At 30.9% G+C, this 23,916-nt stretch overlaps 1 pseudogene; it reads right to left on the reverse strand.

Moving 5' to 3' along the window:
- Nucleotides 1-114: 114 nt before the first annotated feature.
- Nucleotides 115-16,376, reverse strand: LOC110709443 (annotated as a pseudogene).
- Nucleotides 16,377-23,916: the final 7,540 nt, after the last annotated feature.

Below are 23,916 nucleotides of genomic sequence, written 5' to 3' on the forward strand. Positions count from 1 at the left end.
ATAATATTCCGAGTCTAGTCCGGTCCAATCCGATTTAAGAATCCCAGTCCAATATTTTCTCAATAGCTTCCAATAAAAAGTCAAAATAAATTCTTTTTTATTCAACCATTGCCAAAAAAATAATAATCAAATAGCTAAGAAGCATAACATCAAAATTGAGAACTTAGAATGGCAAGGCCAATTCGAAACAAAACGAAAGGGACAATACAACAATAACATTGAGTCATTAATAACACCTTGTTAAGCAAATTATGGTATTTGCAGCAAGGTGTATTTGATTAGTGAAGCGGATCTGTGTCTTTAATAATGGTGTTAGAAGAGAACCGGTTCAAAGATGACAAAAAATAGAGAAGAGCTAGCTGCCGGACTCCTGCTTAAGGTTCCATGCAATGACATCTTTGTAGGGTAAACTACCCCTAAATATATCCAAAGCACTACCAACAGTTACATCAACTCGCTCATTGCCAGCTACCTTAATCTTTTCTAGATCCTCCATAACTGTCACACCGCCAGCATAGGTCACTGGAATCTGAGAAAAAAATCAAATCAGCATATAACCAGTACAAGTTTTGGTGGCATGCTCATATTGGTAAGGTAAAACAACAGCAATTGAAGCCTCCCAAAGATGGGGTTGGCTACAGCTTGTTCAGGTGAAAGGCAAAAATCGAACTATTGAGCAATAATTTATAATACCCTGGCTGATTCTATATAATTTATATTCTATAGATGCTCTTTAAATAGTACAATTTCTACACCATAATATAAGAACCTTGCGGGAAGATTTAACTCCTTATCCCGAAATTGTGTGTCTTGACCCCTAAGACAAGCTGATATATGTAACTACCATATATAGTGTCATGTTTTAACAAAAATGAATAAGACTGCTCATGCCAATGAACCACTAAACCATGAGTAGAAAATGCTTCACCGAAATAGAGATCAGCAGTTGTTCGCCAAGACCAAGGGTAAACAATGTGGAGTAGAAGGTAATTTTATATAGTTAAGATAAGAGAATCTGAGAGGTCCTTTTGCAATAACGTTTTCATGGTATTAGTTCTGAGCATTATCACAGCGACAGATTAATTATACTAAAGTGTAAATGTATCAATTCTAGACGGAGGTTTTTCTTTCATCTTGTGTTTCCCTTATTTTTTAACACCACCTGCAAGATAATGTTGTGTGGTCTGGTAGTATAATTTCGTATGCAGAACGCAGAACCAGAAAGAAAGACCATGATTGAAAATATTCTCCTTGTTTTCCGTCTACACATAAGTGTACTTCAGCACACCTCATCATAACGCATTAATATATTGCAGTATTAACATACCTTCCCTTCAATCAATATGGAAATTCAAGAAAAGAAAAGTTATTCCTAAATTGCTGAGCATATGACTGTTTAAATATCAGAAGTATAGAACATAGCCAAACACACTGTTTACTTACTGGTGAGTATTTTCCAAGCAAAGAAACAAGCTCTTCGTCGATTCCCAATCTGCAATAAGCAAGCAGTCAAATTATACCATACTCAATCTAATGTAGCAAGAACAAAAGTTAACTCTTCAAGTCTTCAGAAAATTTCTAAGTGACAGTTAACAAGTCTTCAGGCTAAAGTCTATTTGTCATTATACGTACTACGTAGACATAAATTATTCAAGGATAATGAAATGACTAGAGCAAAGAAGAAACGAAACTCAGACTCACTTTTTTCCTTCAACATCCACACCATGTACCAAAAACTCGTCAGCATAGGCAGCAAGAAATTCCAGAGTCTGCTCATCAACATATACATTGCTAAATTTCTGCCATCTGTCCGTTACAATAGCGTATTTACCTTCCTACAAGAGAATCAGCAACAGCATTTCTTTATTAGAATAAAACGAAATTAGGGAACAGTCAACCAGATTAATTGCAGCCTTGGATCTTGAAAGGGTGAGCATAGGCCACTTGACAAACGAGAAAAAATGGGCTATTAACCCTGCCTTAAGACCAATCAACATTCAGCCCTTGGCAGGGTTATGACTTTATGATCAACTTAAGGTGGAATGACCTTGACGGAACACAAATTACAATATCTTAGGAAGATCAAAATGGACATTGGCAGGATCCTACATCCCATAAAGAGAGAGCCCCAATGCTAATTTCTTCTAAACTTTTTATTTATTTAATGTGCAAATTCCGTCCCATCTCGAGAACATAGTGAATAAATATATCTATAACATAGGTATAATTTTGTCACATTATCAATCTTAATATATCATATCATTTTGGGACTAAGGCTTTGTTGTTGTCAATCTTAATATATCATAGTGAATTAATATATCATTGTCAATTTTTTTAATCTTAATCATTTGTCTTTACAATTTAATCCCAACCTTTTTAAGAGTATAAATAAACTCTTATGAATAGTGTTGAGACTATTATACCCCTAAAAGTGTTTATTTATGTATTTACCCCTTAAAGGAATGACCACACTTTATGGATAGGACGATAATTTCCCTAAAATATTTATTTATATATTTTCCCTCATTAAGGTTAATTGGTTCTTATTTTGTAACTCTTAAGAATAGTGTGTGGACATTTATAACCCTAAAAATATTCATTTTCCCTAATTAGTGCCACTAACAATTCCAAACTGAAAGAACTTCCGGACATGGCTAAGTGAGCCTCTTTTAACTTAAATTTTACTCCCTCTTTTTTTTTTTTTATAAGCTAGAGTTGGATTTGCATATTTGCCAAGATACAACTTTGACCATCAATATCTGTAATTAGAGGTTAGTAAACATTATGAAAAAATTAATTTATAAAAGTAGACATTATGACAAATCCAACAACATATTATATAATCATATTTATGTTTTATATATGGGTAAAAAAATTAAGTCAATGATGACATATGAATAGTGGAAAATCCCAACTCTAGCTTATAAAAAAAAAAAAAAAAAAAAAAAAAAAAAAAAAAAAAAAAAAAAAAAAAAACAGAGGGAGTATCGCAGTATCTTCTAATTTATTGTTCCTATATACATGATTTCTTAATGCATTGGTAATGAAGGGTATGTTTTGTGTGTACTTAAGCAATTTTTAGTTACCATATGAAATGGTTGGACCTTCATTTTTTTTCTAGGGCACAGTGTTCGTTCGTATAAAAATTTGAACTGTTGCACACTACTATGAGCCATGACCATATAATATTTTGATATGCTTTATGTTACAATATTAGTAATGCAAATCAGCATTTGAAACAGTCAAAAAAAAGTTCTCTTGCACAAACTAATTGCTTAAATCTTTTAAGGATCTGCATTCTCTTTAATGATTAGATATTGTGCCTATTATATTGGTTGAAAGATCACATTTTTAGATTTGAGAAAGGATCTAACACGAGAGATGTACCTTCTTTCTGCAGCTCAAATCTAACACAAGCCTTTCTTTTCCAACAGTGCAGACCAGATCCTTAAGCCTATCAAGGTCCATTTGCCCATTGTTGAACACATACTGCAATCACGTGTAAGGTAAAGTCAACATGAAGTGCATAAATACGCATTGAAAACAGAATTTTCAAGAAACCAAAAATAGAAGTAACACTGTGCAGTAGTCATTTGAAGCTACCTAGTTTCTGCTTAAGAGAAGTTAAGCACAATTGAACAAAAAAAAATCAATGGAGCAAATAATGAATTGAATAAGACAGTCTAAGAAAGCTGCAATAACATAAGGGAAAATTTTAGAGCATCATGGCAAATTTAATAGCGCCATTAGCTGAGATTAAAAAGCAATCAGATACATATTAGCAGTGGTAAAACAGGATATTCAGACCCGATACCATAAAATTTATCCCACTCACTCGCATTTTAAAAAGGCAATTCGTCTATTAAATGACACATAGCTGCCACATAATCCTTAATTAATGGCATTAAAAGGATAAGCAAGTGGCATTACATACATGATACATCTAACAACGCACTATAATATAACGAGTTTAAAAAAAAAGGACAAAATCACTTAGTCTAATTGATCTGTGCATCAAATCAAAATTCATTTTATAGAAAGTCTAGCTCTCCAGATAGCAGACATTAAAAAGAACATCTTCAGCTAGTAGTTCGTAAACTTTTGCAGAGATATTCTACAGAAAATTAGGGTTTTAAATTCCCAATTGCAAGTAACAAAAAATTAAAATTTTCAACATAAATAGTCTAAATATAATCATTTAGCTCTTTGCAAAGTTTTAATAGACAACTGATGCAAAGGAACAAGAAGTAATAAGAAACTTCACGTCGGTAGAAACATTTTTCATGAAACACAAACATAAAAATATTCTTATATCATGGCCCTCCAAAAGTCAATATTTTTCACTTGTTAAAAAAGCAAGTATTTTGGGACTAAGGCTTTGTTATTGTTGTAAAATTATTAAAATAAATAAAGCAAATTACAAATACCCCTCAAATTCAGGGATTATTAACCTATATGACACCATCTAAAGATTAAGTGCATGGTGCTGAGTGTACATAGCAACACTAACTACTTGAATATTAGGAGTATTGGTAAGCACTAACATTAACATGGGTATGAACATTGAAATATGTATGCAATACCCCACCCATCCAACTAGGGGTGAAAATGAGCCTAACGTGTTCGTGAACTATTTGAGATCGACTTAATAAAGCTTGGCTCACTTGAGTTCATGTTTGGCTCAAAACATTAACAAACCAAATTGAGTAAGCCTACATCAAAAGCCTAATGAATAGGCTCAAATATAATTTATTAATTACAAAAAGGATTTTTTGACTTATACCACAAAAAAAAAAAAACCACGAATTGTTTTTTACCACCAAAAGTTCTAAAACTTTTATTTTACCACCAAAAAAGAATTAAAAATTGTTTTTTACCACAAAAAAAAACCGGTAAACCTATCGGAATTTTTTTAATTCTTTGTTTTTCATGCCAAAGACATGATCTTTAGGGGTTTAGGGGGGCATTTTGGCCCTATGGGTCCAATCTGAGGTCATAACTGTCAAAAATGATCGGAAATGTTTCCTTTTTCCTACTAAAAAATACCTCGATTTGCGTGAAACTCGCAAAACGAGGCATTACCGATCATTTTTTGTCAATTCTGACCTCAAATTGGACCCATAGGGCCGAAATGCCCCCCTAAACCTACAAAGAACATGTTTAGCGCACAAAAATCGAAGAATTTCTTTTATAACCGTTAGACTTAACGGTTTTCTTGACGGTAGGTGATAAAAATCAATTTTTAGAAATTTTTTTGGTGGTAAAATAGAACTTAGAAGTGTTGGAGGTAAAAACCAATTTCGTGATTTTTTTTGGTGGTAAAAGTCAAAAAATCCTTACAAAAATGTTTACATAGATATAATCAAACATTTTATGTGGGACACCCCAACAACCAAGGATATCTAATTATCTACTACATGTGCATCGTGACAATTGGCCCACAAACCAACATAAGTTTTTCCCACACATTTTGTCCTTACTCATGCAACTTAATAGGTCATCCATCCCAAGAATACTCCAAGCCAAGCACGCTTAAGATCCAGGTGCGCAAGAGTGAGGACAAAATGCGACGGCCAATTGTGAGTTTTCTATGCACATTTTATAGCTACCCTTAGTGGTTGGGGTCTAAGTTACTAGGACACGGCAAATCGCTCGGAGTGCCCATGTCGACACAACATGACACGGACATGGGTACGAAATCCGTGTTTGTCACTGTGCATTTGGACACTTCCATTAAAGAGGGAAAAAGAGAAGATTGTAATTAAAATGCTTCTTAGAGGAAGAGGAGAAAAATAGGATATTTGAGGGAAAGATAGGAACACATTTACAGAAAGAGATATAAAAAATAAAAAAAATTAGTGGAAGTTCAAAGAGTAAAAAAGTCGCGTGGGTTAGATTTATGTGCTTTCAATTGTGAAGGTTCTTAATGGATAGGTGGGGCTGGAAGGTATCAAGAGTGTTTTCATTTTATTTTTATTGGGTGGCATTTAGGTAATAGATTGGGCTAGTGGGCTTTTCTATTTTGAAGAAAGAAGGATAGGATTTTTGTTTTTTTCTTCTCAAACGGAGGTAAAATTACGTGTGTCCATACATCGGGTAGAGTCCCCATGTCCTAAAAATTCTGGAACTTGCCGGATGGACAATTGGATTTGTGTCTGACACCCGTTCCCGAGTCCATCAAACATAGGTCAAGGTTAAGCTGCATAGCCATTTTTTTTTCGTTTTTTTTTTTTTTTTGGTTTTTTTCCTTGTCTCTTTTTCCACTCAACTTATAAGTCAACTCATTACAAATATTCGTTCGGATATATTGCAGCTAGTTATATATATAGCAAGTTATACCACATGTCGGAAGCATACTATAACACTTGCAAGAGTTGCAACCATAGTCATCATAAATAGCTCAACTCAAATCAGTTTCAAATCCCAGTCAGCCAAAATTTACGCCTATCTAGGTTGCCCCATCTCCACACCAACAATGCATAAAAACAAAAGGTGCATAAAGTTAGTACCAAACTGAAATCACTTACTGATGTTACGATGACATGGCTGGCTCCCTCTTCAATATAACTTAACGCATTTTCGGAATTAATCCCACCTCCAACCTGCATACCACCTAGAAGGTTACCATTCTAGTTCAGTAGATGAAATGTCTTTCTTGACATATCTTTAGAGATACAATTTTGAAACTGTGTGGCCAAAAACAGAATCAAGTTGAGATAAATACACACTTAACAATCCCCTCAATAATCAGATTATGAACAGATATTGATCATCAATGAGAAGGTGGTCATGATGAAATTAGCCATTAAATTTCTCTTTTCTAGATATAACATTTTTGCAGAACAAAAAATATACTGAAAAGTTTATGAAGCAAAAGAAAGATAACTAGGTTGTCTAGATGAGGCTACTAAGAAACTTTGTAAGGAGCAAGCTGCTATTTTCCCAAAAGGACAATAGAATCTCATATTTTGAGAAGATCAGGCCAAGACTAATAAAGAAGACATAGTCCAAAAACACTTGAGAAAGCTCCTATTAAGAAAGAGAAACTGTTGAATAGAATGGAATAAATTACTACCTATGTTTTATAATAGTAACATCGATAATCTTGTTATTGTTAACCTTATTATAATCATTTCCATCAAAATTAAAAAAACCTACCCGGAAAAGCATGCAAGGCTTCAATTGCAGCAGCTTTGCTCAAAGGGTCTGCGCCAAGCATGATAACATGACCACCCAAAAGCCCATCATCCTTGTACAACCTAGCATATTCAGCTGACGGCTTATCAGAAACAAAATTGGTAACTAGAGCTGATGATGATGATTCCTTCTTTCAAATCCAAAAGGGTGGAACCAACAATTTGCTTCACTTTTCCCTGTGAAATTTATCAAAACAACAAAAAGTGTATAAATAAGAATTGACACTTCTACCATCAAAACCTACAGTAATCTTACATTCTTATCAACAAGGTTCACAATTTCCACCATCAATTTAGAAAAGAAAAAACAACATAAAACCAACTAATCAGTCAGTGTAACTCAAAAAGAATCAAAGTGCTCACCATTTAAAAATAAAATAGCAATTCCGAAACTAGGCCAATAACAGTGTATGTATAATAACCCCATCAAAAACCATTGTAAATCATACAATCACATAAACAAGGATAAGAATTTCCACAATTAATTTACCAAAAATACATTAAATCACCATAGTTTTACCAATAAAATCAACTATTTCACAACTTTCATCATAAATTTTGAAAGTCTTAAAGATAAAGTATATGAACCTTGTGTATATCAATGCAAGGTCGAAAGCGAATGGAACATTGAGGCCTGCCCCTGGGCCTAGGGCGGCCGATGCAAGGTCGAAAGCGAACCGAACATTGAGGCCCACCCCTGAGCCAGGGCAGGAGGGGCAGCCGCCCTGGACCCAGGGAGCAAAGACCTATTTTCATAGTTACGTCCTAAACAGTTGTAAACAACAGCCTGCAACACAAAAGCAACAAAAGTTTGATTAAATTCTAGCAGATTACAAATTGACTCCTATAATAAGGCTCATAAAACAGTGGCGGATCGGGGAGAGGGGTAGCGCAATGCATAATAAGTTCAAAATGAGCTAAGACAAATTAATTAATACAAAACCAAATTTAAAAAATGTGTGGGTTTTGATGATTGGAGGGATGATTATTAGGCGGATGAGAACTTTCTCTTTATGTTCTTTTTGAAAAAAAAACTTAGAAATACTTCTTTCTTGTGATCTCTTCATTGAATTTGACTTCTGACATATGTAGCATTATTAATTATTAGTAAGTTTTATTAGAAAATATTTTATATTTACAAGTAAGCAAGTTTGCAACAATCTAATCCAATCAATTAACTCATCAACTAACAAAATTATATCTTATATAATTTCAACTTAACCCATTAAAACATCAACTTCATACTTCAATTCAATCTAATAATACGCACTTCAAATATTTAATCAATTAACCAAAAAAATCATAAAAAACACAAGAATGCTGAACAAAACCAAAAAAAAAATAAAAAAAATAAAAAAAAAAAAAAAGAAATTTACTTCTACAACCCTTTCAAAAGCCCCAAGATGCGTTACTATTTGAAATCTATAGTGTGCTTCCATTTATGCCCTCAAGCTATTTTTTATTTTCGAAATAGCCCTCCATGCTTGTTGACACTTGATTTCAGCATTTTGTGTTCTTAGTCGTCCTTCAGTCTTGCTTTTTCCCCTTTTTATGTTCCACCATTCATTTCTTCCATTTGCTTTCTCTCTCTTTTGAACCGGTCTTTCTCACTCTCACTCCATCTCTCCTTTCTCTCTTTCTGCCATCTCCTTTCTCACTTCATTTTCTCTCTCTTCACTCTCCACTTATCTCTCCTCCCTCCAATTTTTCTAGTCTCTATAGAGACCCTATAACCGAAAACAGAAACTTTCAGAATATTAGGGTAGTTTCTTCTCCATTGAAGCGTATTCCAAGTTTTTCATTGAAGCTGAAGTATGATCTTTAGCTTTTTTTATAATCATGGAATATCAATTTGACAATCTAGGGTTTGGTTTAATTTCACAACTATTTAATTGATAGTATAGAATAGGGGGATGGAATTACTTCAATTTCGCACCCCTTTTGCTCGATGCACCCTAGGTGACAATTAGTGTGATGGTTTTGCAGAATTGGGTATAGTTTCACGTCGAAGAAAAGCCAATTCCGGCGAGGTCGAATTTGGAGGACCCGAAATCCCAAGAAAATAAGCGAAAGATTATGAGAAACAAAGGGAATGTTTTGAATGGTTTTTTTTTTTTTTTTCATGATGTATAGGCAATCTTCCATTTGCTTTCTCTCTCCTTTATTTAATATCATACCTTCTCATAATAGTTTCTTGATTTGGGTTTTAATTTATTTTTTCTGGAATATTTGGTTTGATTGAAAGTGTGGTATCCTTGGTTGTAATGTTGGTTTTTTTGGTCTTATACGATGTTTGTACTAAGATGAGACTTTTGTTGTCTGGGTTTTATTCTGTTTTAATGATATCTATAGAATGTTGAGTGGCTATGCAATGTTTTGAATGGTCTTTGTTTATGATGTATAGGCAAACTGGTAACATGTACAAGAATGTGAAAGAATATTGAACGAGGTGTTGTTTTCCCAACATGCTTATCTGTCAACAATGTTGTTTGTCATATTTCACCCCTTGCGAGTGACGACTCAGTGCTCAAAGAAGGTGACTTAGTGAAATTGTAAGGTTTTTAATGCGTAATTGTTCTTTCAATTAATCTTGTTTAAGTATAAACTTAATGAGTTTTTGCTGATTGAGTAATGAGAGTTGGATGTTTGTTTTGTTGCAGTGATATGGGTTGTCATATTGATGGCTTTATTGTTGTTGTTGCACACCCTCATGTCATTCAATAAGGCCCGGTAACTGGCAGAAAAGCTGATGTTCTTGCAGCAACCAACACTGCTGCTGAAGTTGCTTTAAGACTAGTGAGGCCTGGCAAGAAGGTATGATATTTACCTTTGCTCATTCTGTTATTGTCAACTTCAGTAAAACAATAATGTCTTGCTGTTGATTTTTTTTTTTTTTTTTTCGTGATCTTGAGTCTATAATTAGTGTGATTTTTTTTATTGGTATTGACCATAGAAATATTGTCAATATTGTGGCTTTGTGCTCCTGTTAATTAATAATGCCTTGTATGTGAGGTTTTGAAGCCATGTTGATGACAAAGTGCAAGATAAGTTATATCAAATGAGATGAGCTAGCCGGGGACCTCATACCATATAAGTTTGCCTCAAAGTGTTTTGTTTATTATGGCTTGCATCAAAAAAATGTTTGCTAGTATTTTAAATGCAATTAGAACTCTGGGTTTGCCCTCTCTTCAGTTTGTTCCCTGTATGATGAAAACTTAAAGAAGCTATGGATCAAAATCCACATGATGCTGTTTTTGTCATAGTTACACTGACAGGAAGATCAAACCTCATTTACATGTCAGTAATGTGGCTCCCTCCCTTTTGACATATTTACTTTATTGAAGTGAATAATGCACAATTATTAAGAAAGATATTTCAATCAGCTGATTTGAGACATAAATTTTAGATTTTTAGCTCATGCAAGTCAAAACAGCTTTTGAAAGTGATGTCATGTATCTTCATTCATGATTATGATTGCTTTGTAGAAAAGGCAGCTTCACAGAGGTGGATTGATTTTGTTGATTCCCAATTGTGGGTGGTTTGTAATTTTTGCTCATGGAAGTTACTACCGTCCTGCTACTTATGATGAGACTGACAATTTCTGCATCTCCAGTCTCATGAGGGGTTCTATTGATCAATTTTTGTATGGATAGACTGTTGAATGTTTTCAGAACCCCTATAATCATGATATTGTGTTTTAGGAGCTTGGTCAATTATGTTATGTGATTTTTTTGTTGAGGAAAGAACTGATTAATGAATGAGTTATGTGTGTGTTTAATTACTAAAGCTCGAGAGAGGAAGGAGTAATACCTTTTTAGTGAAATTATCCAAAGCTCAGCAGATATATATTGGTATATAATTTCAGTATTGTCTGTCAGAGTAATATTTTTTTTTGTATTTACAGTGGAAGTATATTTATTGGGCTTTTATATTGGGGGTTTGAATTTTGTGTTTGGTAAGGGAATAATAAAGTCATAGGTATGCACAGAGTTAATAAATCACCCGAGGTTTCTATTTCCTTCTTAATTAGCTCGTTAGTTGAAGTTTATGTGAGTGTCATTAGTAGTAAATACATATAAGGCACTTGTTTAGTTCGGCATCCATATCTAATTGGTGGCCTAGGTTCTTTTTCAATATGGCTATATATGAAATATGATAACTCACGCTGTTAGAGTATCATTCTTAATTTTTATTTTTTTTTAATCTTTGAGTTCTTGTTGTGCATGTTGTTTTGTGATGTATAGCATTGTTATTCTGTGAGTTTTGGCCCATGCAGATTCTTTGGATGGTCAAGGCTGTGAATTTACAAGGATTCTGCAGTTGGCTTATAAATTTACTACTTTCGCTTAAAAAAAAGGATGCAGGATCATACAGAGTATGATATTTACACTTGATGTGTGTTTGAATGGTTATTTTGGTTATTTGTATGTATGTCTTGTGAAATATAAAGTTCTTTTGGTTTTTTGGTGATGTTAACAATTCCTACATTGTGTCATAGTGGAAAATGTTATTTACTTTCTATTGGAATTTGGACAGAAGAAATATTGGTCTGGCCACTAATTCGTCTCTTTTCGATTGCAGTCACCAACTCTAAGCAGAATTACATGGTATGACTTATCATTTCTTCAGGTTAGGCTTATTGTGATTTGCATATGATTGAAACTGGTCAAATTTCATTATATATTAACAATAAGTGTTTATATTGACAATAAGAAGCATGTTCTTGATAATTAGTGCATTAATATTAAAATTGTTATTAGTCTAATGTATGCTTATCACAATTCTACTATCAAGTTCTATTGCCACAGAACATATGGGAGATTCAACAACCTACATGGCCTCTATTGATTTGGGGAGTAGTTTGTGGAGCTGTTAAATCTGGTATACTTACATATGGTTCTTTCATCTTTCTCTAATTTGTTATCTCCTATTTACCATAGCCATGTTCTGCACTAAATTTTCATGCTCCCCATTGTGCTAGCGCTTTTTCTTACATTTGTCTATAGGAAATCTTTTTTTTTTTCCCCTACTTATCATCTTGGATATGCTTCTGAGGCAATATCTTGTTTTGCTAATGAAGTCTGATATGTGATCCCATATACAAAGTATTGAAGATTTTCTTTATTTATATGGACCTGATTTACATTGACTATGATTACTAACTTATGGCTACTTTATTATATTCTTTGTTATTAATGACTTTCTAATTTCTTTCAGGCCATTACTCAAATTTCGATGTCACTTCTAGCTAGACTTCCTATTGCTGAAGGATTGGACACGTAGGTAAGAAACTTGCAATATCAGCACAAATTATCCTACTCACTGATAAATTCTTTTTTTACTTTAGCTATATCCTGATTTTCTATTTTGAACTGTCTTATACTCTTATCTTTAGGTAGAGCGTAAATTTCCTACACTTGTGTACTCTGGTTTGGGTGAATGTTTTATTTCTTAATATTCTGCACCTCTCCTAAAGGTACTCTCTTCTTTTCCCATGGTATTGTCAAACATTGGAGTGGACTCCCATAAACAGGTTGTATTGATGTATGCAGCTGAGAAGGGAAAGCCAAGGAGTGGTGTAGTGGTGTTTAATGTAAAGTAGTTTGGTTTCTAGGACTGGTGTGAGAAATTATAGGATAAAATATGGGAGTTTAAAAGGGAATTTTAGCTATCTGAGCCGAAAGATTAGGTAAATTGGGAAGTTTGATTCAATTGAACTGTGATTAAAATTGAGAAATTGCATTTGATTTTTTTGAGAAATTTGAATGTGAGGAGCTCAATTGAGATTAAGAAGGCTACCATGAGAAGAGGAGGGAAGTGATTGAGTTTAGGGTTGCTGTTGATAGGTGGTTGCTGCAGATGTCTGGGGGTTTAGGGTTTAGGAAAAGTGGTGGTGATTTGATGTTCATATCATGGGATTGATTGCAGCAATGTAAATATTTTGTAGCATTACTAAAAAGAGCATTGTCCTGTTGAAAAATTTTATATTGATTTACAGTAAAGCAAATAATATTATATTGGTACAATTCCTAAGTTGTGAACTTAGCATAGTAATTGTTAACATGAATAAATTTACTATACTACATGTCCAACATTTTTAGAGTAGCAATTCCCAACTTGAAAGGGTGTATTTCTCTAAACAGGGATTTTAAATTCTCAAGTCACTGCTTCTTTCTATGAGAAATACTCATGGCTGAAACTCTAAACAAGTCACTGCTTCTTTCTATGAAGAGTAAGATTCCTAATTCGTCTTGTTTGAATAAGATCATTTTTAACTGTAACTTAACAGTAAATCTATAGACTATCCCTAATTCTTCTTGTTTGAATAGGAGGATGAGCCAACTTGCTTGACACCAAGGAAGAAATCAATCGACCTACCAAGCAAGTCATCAATAAAAGAACTCTGAACACCTGCTTTCAAAGACTTGTTGAATTAATTTTGGGACCTAAAGTCTAGAAAGCAGACAAGTGGTGATGTGAATTATATTTTGGGACCTAAAGTCTAGAAAGCAGACAAGAGGGTGGCTCAGTCTGTAAAAGACTCATTGCAATTAAGTGATTAACTAAAGTGAGTCACTATTTTGATTATTAGACGCATCTATAGCAGTATGCAGAAACCAGTAGTATATGTATACAAACCATGTAACTTCAATTTCTTTATCCGTTCATTGTTTTGTTGGATTGTTGGATAAATCTCAACGCGTGTAATCCGGGAACATTTTGTAGAACAGTAAGATTTTCAAGGATCATTGTACTACTCTTTGTTTCTTAATGAGTATAAGAGTTCTTACAAGTTATCTCAGTATTTGTTCACTTTTTCTTGGGGCAAAATTATACACTGATTGGGGATTTTCTTTTTTTTTTTTTTTTTTAATGAACGTTTTACCCAGGTATTTACAATAATTTCAATTATCACAGTATTGATAATTTTTTAAAACTATTTTTCCACTGTAGACAATATCTAATCTGAACCCGAGTCATTCATCCCATGCATGTTACCTTGTTTAAAGAGGTGGGATGGGAAAGGAAGAGAGGGATCGGAAGAAAAGATGTGTCGAGAGATAAAGAAAGGGAGCCAGGAAAGAGAAGGGCCAGGAGAGAGAGAGAGAGAGAGAGAGAGAGAGAGAGAAAGAAGGGTCGGGAGAGAAAAAGGGGCATAGAGAAAGAGGGCAGGCAGAAAGAGAGAAGCTATGGAGGAAGAGAAATTAGAAATGTGATATGAAGAAAAAAAATAGTGAAGGCTTCAAGTAAGGAGAAAGAAATGAAGAACATTTTAGAGGACCATCTTTACTATGTAATCAAGGATAAATTAATGAAATGATTTAAATTTCATAAAAGCATACAAGTCAAGTGTTAAAATGTAAATGAAGATAAAGGGTGAGGAGGGGGACTGAGAAGGCAAATAAGGATTACCTTTGTCAACTCTGCTAACTTATTAGATAAAGAAAGGAAGTAGGGAGCAACGGAAGGAGAAAAAAATGATTTGTTTCATGAAAACTAAATTCTAAACAAAATACACAATCAAATATTTATGAAATATGCAAAACCATAAAGAACGAGTAAGAATAAAAGTGAGGTGGAATGGTGTGATCAAATCTTAGAAGGTTATTTGAAATTTGCAAAATTGTAAAAACGAATGAGTAGTTATATGAGGAAAAAACAAATCATCATGCCTTCCATGTTAAATCTTAATAAACATATATCCAAAATTAGGGATTATTATACACAGAAGACGCTCGATCGCTAAAATCATTTCCCGAGAGCAAGTGGTCAATTTATTTCACCAAATTGGGGGACCATGCATAAAGATTTGTCTTTAATTTGTCAACTTTGGTAGAGCCACTAATATGGAAACATATGGCTTTTTGAATATTTGATAAGAATATCAAAAATAGTTATATATATCTCGAAAAAGAAAGGGAGAGAGAGGGGGGGGGGGCGAGAGATTTGATAAGATTTAATAAGACCGAGAGAGATAAGTCTTCTCATATTTGTGAAATCATGCAAATTGAAGAAGGTATATATGCAAGTAGGGATTTACTGTAATATTTGCAAATTTATAAAAAGAATAAATAGAGAGAAAAATAAAGGATCACTTTAGAGTGAAAACAAGAATGAATTATAAAACACTATAATATCGATATACATTTTTATCAAAATAAATAAGAAACACATTATGTACCAGATGCTGTAGAACAATCACAGTTAAAGAATTGTATAATTTTTCAAATCAGAAGAATTTAATTTAGAAAATAGGAAGTCCTAGGTAAGTACTTTAACCAGTAGGTTGCTATTACCATTCACAAATAAACCTAAACATTACAATCATTAAAACAAATCCAATTAACATAAACCAAACTCGGACATTTTAATATGGTATAGTTGTTAGTACTTTTTACAAACTACATATATACATATTTGTAATAACACTAACAAATCACACATTATTGAGCTATCGCGCGGATGGCACAACTAGTATTCCACAAAATCATCAAAAACACACTGCCAAAGCCCGTAAACTCCAGATTTCATAGTTGAATCCTAAGATTAAAGGGTTGTGAAATACATTAGCAATCAAATTTGATTCAATTATCTCGAAAAATACATAAATTAAGAGAGATTTGATTCAATAATCAAATTAGGCTCATAATTTTGTTTTCTTTTGGTTATGATGTTTCATAATCTTAGTAGTTAGAACCAATAGTTGAGATTTTCGAACACTTAATGCACTAACAATTAAATTATATTAGATCAAAGATAAACCTAAAATTGTGAAATTGATACGATGATAACAAAAAGAAACAAGTTGCCTGAGAAACTGCTTCAATGGGGGATACAAGTTATTCAGGCCCGTCCCTGAGGCAGGGCAGGAGGGGCGGCCGTCCTAGGCCCAGGGAAAAGAGATTTAATTTCATATTGAATCATCTCGAAAAATACATAATTTTAGGGATATTTGATTCAATAATCAAATTACGCTCGTAATTTTCTTTTCTTTTGGACATGATGTTTCATAATCTAAGAATTTACGAACCCTAAACTTAAAGCACTGATAATTAAATTAGATTAGATCAAATATAAACCCTAGATTGTGAAATTGATGTGATGATAACAACAACAAACAACTTACCTTAGAAGCTGCTTCAATGGGGTATACAAGAATTAGATTCAACGGAGAACGCTTCAATGGAGAACGTTGAGTGCGCTTCAATGAAATAACTCAGAGAGGTAGGAAATAGGAATGGACGCCTTTAAAAGCCATGACCCGCCATAGTTATAATATGGGTCTGATAAATAAATGGGGCGGATCTTTATATGATTGTCTAGTCATGAGACAGGTGGGCTTTATAAAGGTTTTGAGTAAACATGTTTTAAATATCAATAATAATAATAATAATAATAATCTAATCTAATATATATATATATATATATTATAAATAAAGTAGGCATTTTTTTAGAGCATTCGGCGCGCCACATAAGTAAAGGTATATTTTCGACCAATTAAAAATTACATTTCTATTTTATTTTAGAATTAAAAAATTCGTTTGCCACCTAAACAAAAGTGACAAATGAGATTTATAAATTTTTCCACGTAAGTTAAAACAACGAATATTGATTTATTAGGATTTAATTTATTTAAAAAACTAAAAATTATCTTTTAAAATAATCATCTTTAGATATAGGATTTATATACCTACTATTATTAGATAAATTTTGATAGTGTTTATGATAAGAAATAAAAATTATTCCTTAATTATATTAAATTGAAATTTGTGATATTTACCATTATAAATTGACTCATCATATGACACCAACAAAATTTCGTATCAATACAAAACCAAACCAAGCAAATTTTGTGTCATTAATTTTGTGTCAGTTTTATTAGATCATCAATGGCTGGGTAATTCTTAGCCTAATTTTTAAAACCCATGTTTAAATGTATATTTGTGATTATTGCTTAAATTGTGTTTATTTGAGATACTTAATGATTATATGTTTATGTTTTGTTTACTGAATTTTGTTTTTACATGCTGATCTAATTTAATCAAAGAATTATATTCGAGCAAAAATCTTTGGAATATCAAAGTACGAGTTTCTCGCCTGATGATCCTATTGGATGAGGAGGTATTATATCTTTATAAATTGTTTACATTTATTTAATCTGTTAATGAACCTTTTAGTTTTTATCAATTAATTTTATGATTAAAACAAATTTTTTGTGATTTTGGTAGCTTAATTAAGTCATAAAATTTACTTAATTTTTTATTTTTAATTACAGGGTGATTACGTTCATGCCTCAATTAAAGTCAACTTTGTACTACAATTTTGTTCAAAATTGATTGAAGGATAAATTTACTCCATTAGATACAAATAAGAAGCAATATCGCACGCATTGCAAGCGATAATAAAATAAAGATTCAATTTTCCAAAATACTATTGTTTGGGCAATTGGGGATGATGAAAAAATTCCAATGCATAGATTTAATTTTGTATAATTACAATTTTTAGATTAATTTCACAACAATTATATTTTATATAAATTTTATTTTTGCTAATATGTTCTATTTATCCACTTTTATTAGATGGAAGAGTTATCGGTGTTAATAAAGTTGGTGATCCTATCGAATTTTTTTTTTATACAAATTTTTTTACATCGAAATATTACATATAATAACTATTATTTTTAATGTTCAAAAATATTATGAGTATGATCTAATTACAAAAATTATTTTTATGAGAGTTTATTTATAAAAAAAAAACCGTGGGATATTAGGATTTAAATTATTAAAAAAAATAAAAATTATCTTATGAAATTAATGGTTTTATCTAAATACCGATTAATAAGATGTTTTTTTCATAAAAAAAAATTAAAAACTTATAATGCAATAAAAAAACTTTACCTTCTTTAAACATTTTATGTCTAAAAATTTGAAAAGACAGATAATTTGTTAGATATCAAAAGATCACAAGAAATATACATAATGATATATAGATATCAAGAGATCACAAGAAATATACAAAATGATATATACATTTGAGAGTTTAATTTCAAGTGTAAAAAGCAACGAATAATGATTTAGGATTTAAATTATTTTTAAAATAAAAACTATTATCTTTTCACATTAAAGATTTTACCCTAATATGTAATCAATGATATATCATATTAACAATTTTTTTTTGTTTTTTTTTTTTGAAAGATATCATATTGTTGTCATATAACTAACAACCACGAATAAAATACAAAACAATAATAAATTAAGTTGCATTATAAATTACATTAAAAAAATTATACTTTTGTGATTGGCAATATCATTTTAATTAAATTATTATTTGGTTTATTTTTTTTGTTTGAAATTGAGTATATAGAAAATATTTTTTCTTGAGATATATATATGAAAAATCGTGCATCGCACGGGATTCGGCGCGCCACATAAGCAAATGTATTATTTCGACCAATTAAAAATTAGATTTGTATTTTATTTTAGAATTAATAAATTCACTCGCCACCTAAGAAAAAGTGACGGATGAGATTTAAGAATTTTGCCACGTAATTAAAACAACGAATAGTGATTTATTAGGATTTAATTTATTTAAAAAACTAAAAATTATTTTTAAAAAATCATCTTTACATATAGGATTTATATATCTAAGATAAATCTAGATAGTATTTATGATAAGAAATAAAAATTATTCCTTAATAATAAATAAATTAAAATTTGTGATGCATACCATTATAAATTGACGCGTCCTACAACACCAACAAAATTTCGTATCAATACAAAACCAAATCAAGCAAATTTTGTATTAGTTTTAGTCATCAATGGCTGAGTAATTCTTAGCTTAATTTTTAAAATCCATGTTTAAATGTATATTTGTGATTATTGCTTACATTGTGTTTAATTGGAATACTTAACGATTATATGTTTATGTTTTGTTTACTAAATTTTGTTTTTACACGCGGATCTGATTTAATCAGAGAATTAGATTTGAGCAAAAATGATTGGAAAATCAAAGTACGAGTTTCTCGCCTGATGGTCCTATTGGATGAGAAGGTATTATATCTTTATAAATTGCTAGCATTTATTAAATTTTTGTATAAACCTTTGTAGTTTATATTAATTAATTTTATGATTAGAACAATTTTTTTGTGATTTAGGTAGCTTAATCAAGTCATCAAATTAACTTAATCTTGATTACGCTCATACCTCAATTAAAGCAAACTTTGTACAATTCGTCCAAAATTAATTAAAAGAAAAGTTTACTCAATTAAATACTTTTCATTCATTACAAATAAGAAGCAATATTGCACGTATTGTCAGTGAACAAAATAATGATTCAATTTTCCAAAATACTATTGTTCAGGCGATTAGGGACGATGAAAAAATTCCAATGCATAGATTTGATTTTGTACAATTACAATTTTTAGATCAATTTCACAACAATTTTTCACTTCCTGGTAAATATATTGGTTTATTTTATAAGACTATAACGGTTACAATATTGCAGGCATTGTCGGTGACAATAAAATAATGATTCAATTTTTCAAAATACTATTGTTCGGGCGATTAGGGACGATGAAAAAATTTCAACGCTTAGATTGATTTTGTACAATTACAATTTTTAGATCAATTTCACAACAATTTTTCACTTCCTGGTAAATATATTGATTTATTTTATAAGACTATAACAATCAATTTTATATAATTTTTTTTTTTTTGCTGACATGTTTTATTTATCCACTTTATTAGGTGGAAGAGATATGGGTGTGAACGAAGTAGGTGATTCTATTGAAATAGAAGATAAATAGTATACATGTTTTTATTATTTTTTATTATTTCTATTTTTTAAAAACAACAAATAATGATTTAGGATTTAAATTATTCAAAAAATGAAAAAAAAAATTATCTTTTCACATTAAAGATTTTAACCTAATAAGTAATTGATAAAATATCATATTTACAATTTTTTTTTTTAGTAATCATATTTACAATTTATTCATATTATTAAATTTAGCTGTCATATAACTAACAACAACGAATAAAATACAAAACAACAATAAATAAAGTCGCATAATAAATTACATTAACAAAAAATAAAGTTATACTTTTGTAATAGGCAATAACACTTTAATTAAATTATTATGTGTTTTTCCATCTAAAATTATTAAGTAGTAAAATAAATCAAGTAATTATATATATATAAACTTAGAGTCTATAGGAAAATATCTTTTCTTGAGATTTATGTATGAAAATAAAAACCATGCATTGCCACCTATATAAAAGTAACGAATAAGATTTGATATATCTAATATTTTAATGCCACGTAGATTATAATCCACGAATTAAATTATTTTAATGAAAAAAATAAAGTAAAAATATAGGAAAAGATAAATTTATTAATTCAATACTGCGAGTATAAGAAATCCAAAAAAAATATACTAAAAAATATTTAAATGATAACGCTTATAATAAAGTTTGAAACCTATCATATAAGATAAATTTTTATAGTATTTATGATAAGAAATACAACTTGTTCGTTAATTATAATTAAATTAAAATTTGTGATACCTACCATTATAAATTGACACATCATACGACACAAACAAAATTTTGTATCAATAAAAAACCCCATCAAGTTTTGTGTTAGTAATTTTGTGTTAATTTTTGGTCATCAATGGTTGGGTAATTTTTAGCTTAATTTTTAAAATCCTATGTTTAAATTAGTATTTCTAATTATTACTTACATTGTATTAATTTGGGATACTCAACGATTATATGTTTATGTTTTATTTACGAAATGTTTTTTTACATGCAGATCTAACACATCATACGACACAAATAAAATTTCGTATCAATACAATACCCCATCAAGCGAATTTTGTGTTAGTTTTAGGTCATCAATATCCGGGTAATTTTTAAAATCTTATGTTTAAATTTATATTTGTTATTATTACGTATTTATTTAGGATACTTAACAATTATTTGTTTATGTAATGGCATACGATTAGATGTTATATACTTAATATATGGACGATTAGATGTTATTTTTAAAGATGATGAAAAAATTCCAATGCATAGATTTGATTTTATATCGCAACAATTTTTCATTTATTGGTAAATATATTGATTTATTTTATATAAATGTAAAGATTTAATTTATATCAATTTTAGTTTGACTAACATTTTTATCCATTGATGTAGTAGGTTGGTTGTGGACGAGGTTGGTGATTCTATCGAAATAAAAGATATGCTAAAACAATGAATAATGATTTAGGAAATAAATTATTAAAATTTATCATTTCACATTAAAGATTTTATATAACGGAAAAAATAATATTTACAATTTATTTAGATTTAATAAATTCATTATAAATTATACTAAAAAAAATTAAACTTTTATTGTCTGAAATTATTAAATACAATAAATCAAATAATTAAATATTGATGAAAAAACCGTGCAACGCATGGGCTTTCATCTAGTAATAATATTATATATAACTATATACTAAATGACTGTTAGGTTTACAGTGAATTTCAAACTAGAAAACACTTATAATATGAGTGTGGGAAACAAAACCTAAATATATAATTACAAAACAAGGTAATGTAATTAAACAAACACAACAATGGTGTTCCAATCAAGTATTATAATCTAGAAATTACAGAAATTTCAAAAGAAAAACACTAGTGAGAAGATTAATTACACTTGCCTAAACTCCAAGCCGAAGAACCACACATGAACATGAGAATCAAATTGCCCCTTGAGACTTTGATCTTGATACACTGTCAAAGGCGTATGAATACTTTCCTAAAGGGATTAATTTCCCCCACACGGTGCTAGGGTTAATCCGGAAATTCCCTTTGAGATACACTTGACAACTCTTTCCGTTCTTAGCACAAAGAATCGAAAACCGATGAATGAATCACAAAGAAGGCTAAAATCAAGAAGTTTTCTCAAAATAGTTTGCAAGAAAATTTAGAGAAAATATGGAGAATTCTTAGGGAGAAGAATAGAGAATAATGTTCTGTATCTATTGCTTTCGAAAAACCAATTCTATATAAAATAGAATCAACCGTTGCATAAAACCGCAAAACGGCAAGAAGCGCAGGCGCGCCACCTGCCCGCGCGGGCGCGCTTCCTTCTTTGCCTAAAAACTTCGATTTTTCCAGGAAGTTAGCGCGATTTATGCGCAGTTTGGGCGCGGGTCGCGCCATACCATGACGCGGGCGCGCCATCCGGAGGCGCGGGCGCGCCATCCGGAGGCGCGGGCGCGCCATCCGGAGGCGCGGGCGTGCCTCCAAACTTTCCAGATTTTCCAGAAACTCATCGTGGTTTATGCGCGGTTTTGTCGCGGGTTGCGCGTAGCTGGCGCGAGCGCGATTTCGTAGAGCGAATGCTCCACTCCGACACTCTAAATTATCAACAAAGACACACCAGCAATGACACGTGTCATTTCTTGGTGTGTCCTTAATTTTTTTTTTTATAAAAAAAAAATGAATCATAGAATAAAATCTTATACGAAAATAATTTATTATATATGTTAATAACAAAGATAATTACTTTAAATATAAAATATTTGATTTACCTTTTCACACAAACATGTATGACTATAATAGAAAATATTAATATGATTTGCAACATATAATGATTAACTACACGAGAGTATTTATATTTTTTTTCCCCTAAAGTTGTTTATTTATTGATTAGAATTCACAATAGAGTAGTGCATATACTTTTACTACCCCTTGAATGATAATAACCCCGCTCTTTCCCTTCTCTAAGTGAAAATGAGTTACTGTATTAAATTATTTTATTTTATTTTATTTATAGAAACATTACTAATTATTACCTTAATATATAAAAATTACTTAGACTATACTTCATAATATTAATATAAACACACACAAAAATCTCATGAAGATCAATATTATAGTATTATTTATTGCCCTCATCTAAAACATGTTGATACTATATATAATTATATATTTGAATACAATATCTACACATCAATATTTAAATTACTTAATAGACGATTTTACTTTGTATTTAAGAATATCAAATTATTCAATTTATACTTATTAGAATATCCACTTATCTTTCATATGTTAATCAAAGATTGTCCATAATGTTTTTAGATTTTTTGTTTTATTGTTGTAAAATAACCAATTATATTGAAAAGTTGATATTAATTTTTTAAAATTGTCGTGCATGGCACGAGACCTAACCTAGTTTTTAATATTTCCATACACCAAAGCTTGTATCAATTCTTTGTAAGTTTTTTAGAATTTTTTTTTTTAAAAAAAAAACTGCTGAAATTACATTAATTAAACTGAGTTTACAACAAACGAAAGGACAGTAAAGTAACTTAAGTTACTATTGGCATAAGAAGTCCTTACACAATACTAATTAAAGTCATTAACAATATTTACCTTTAAGCTATTACAACGAGTGAGGACAACACATATAAGACTTACCAATATACATTTAAACATGCGATGAGACTATTAATGGAACAAGGGAAGATGGTGATGATGTTTCGTGTTGTGCAAGGTATTTTCTAACATACAACTAAAAATCTATGAATGTTGCTGAAATGATGGAGACAACCCAAAATCAGTATGCATTACCCTAAGGGACCCCAATAATTCAAATGGATAAAATTTTCTTGAGATCTATGCTTCATACATGTCAATCACATTTCTTGCGATCTGACAAAACCATA

Source organism: Chenopodium quinoa, unplaced genomic scaffold (assembly GCF_001683475.1).
Source record: "Chenopodium quinoa cultivar QQ74 unplaced genomic scaffold, ASM168347v1, whole genome shotgun sequence".
In the NCBI taxonomy this organism is placed as follows: domain Eukaryota; kingdom Viridiplantae; phylum Streptophyta; class Magnoliopsida; order Caryophyllales; family Amaranthaceae; genus Chenopodium; species Chenopodium quinoa.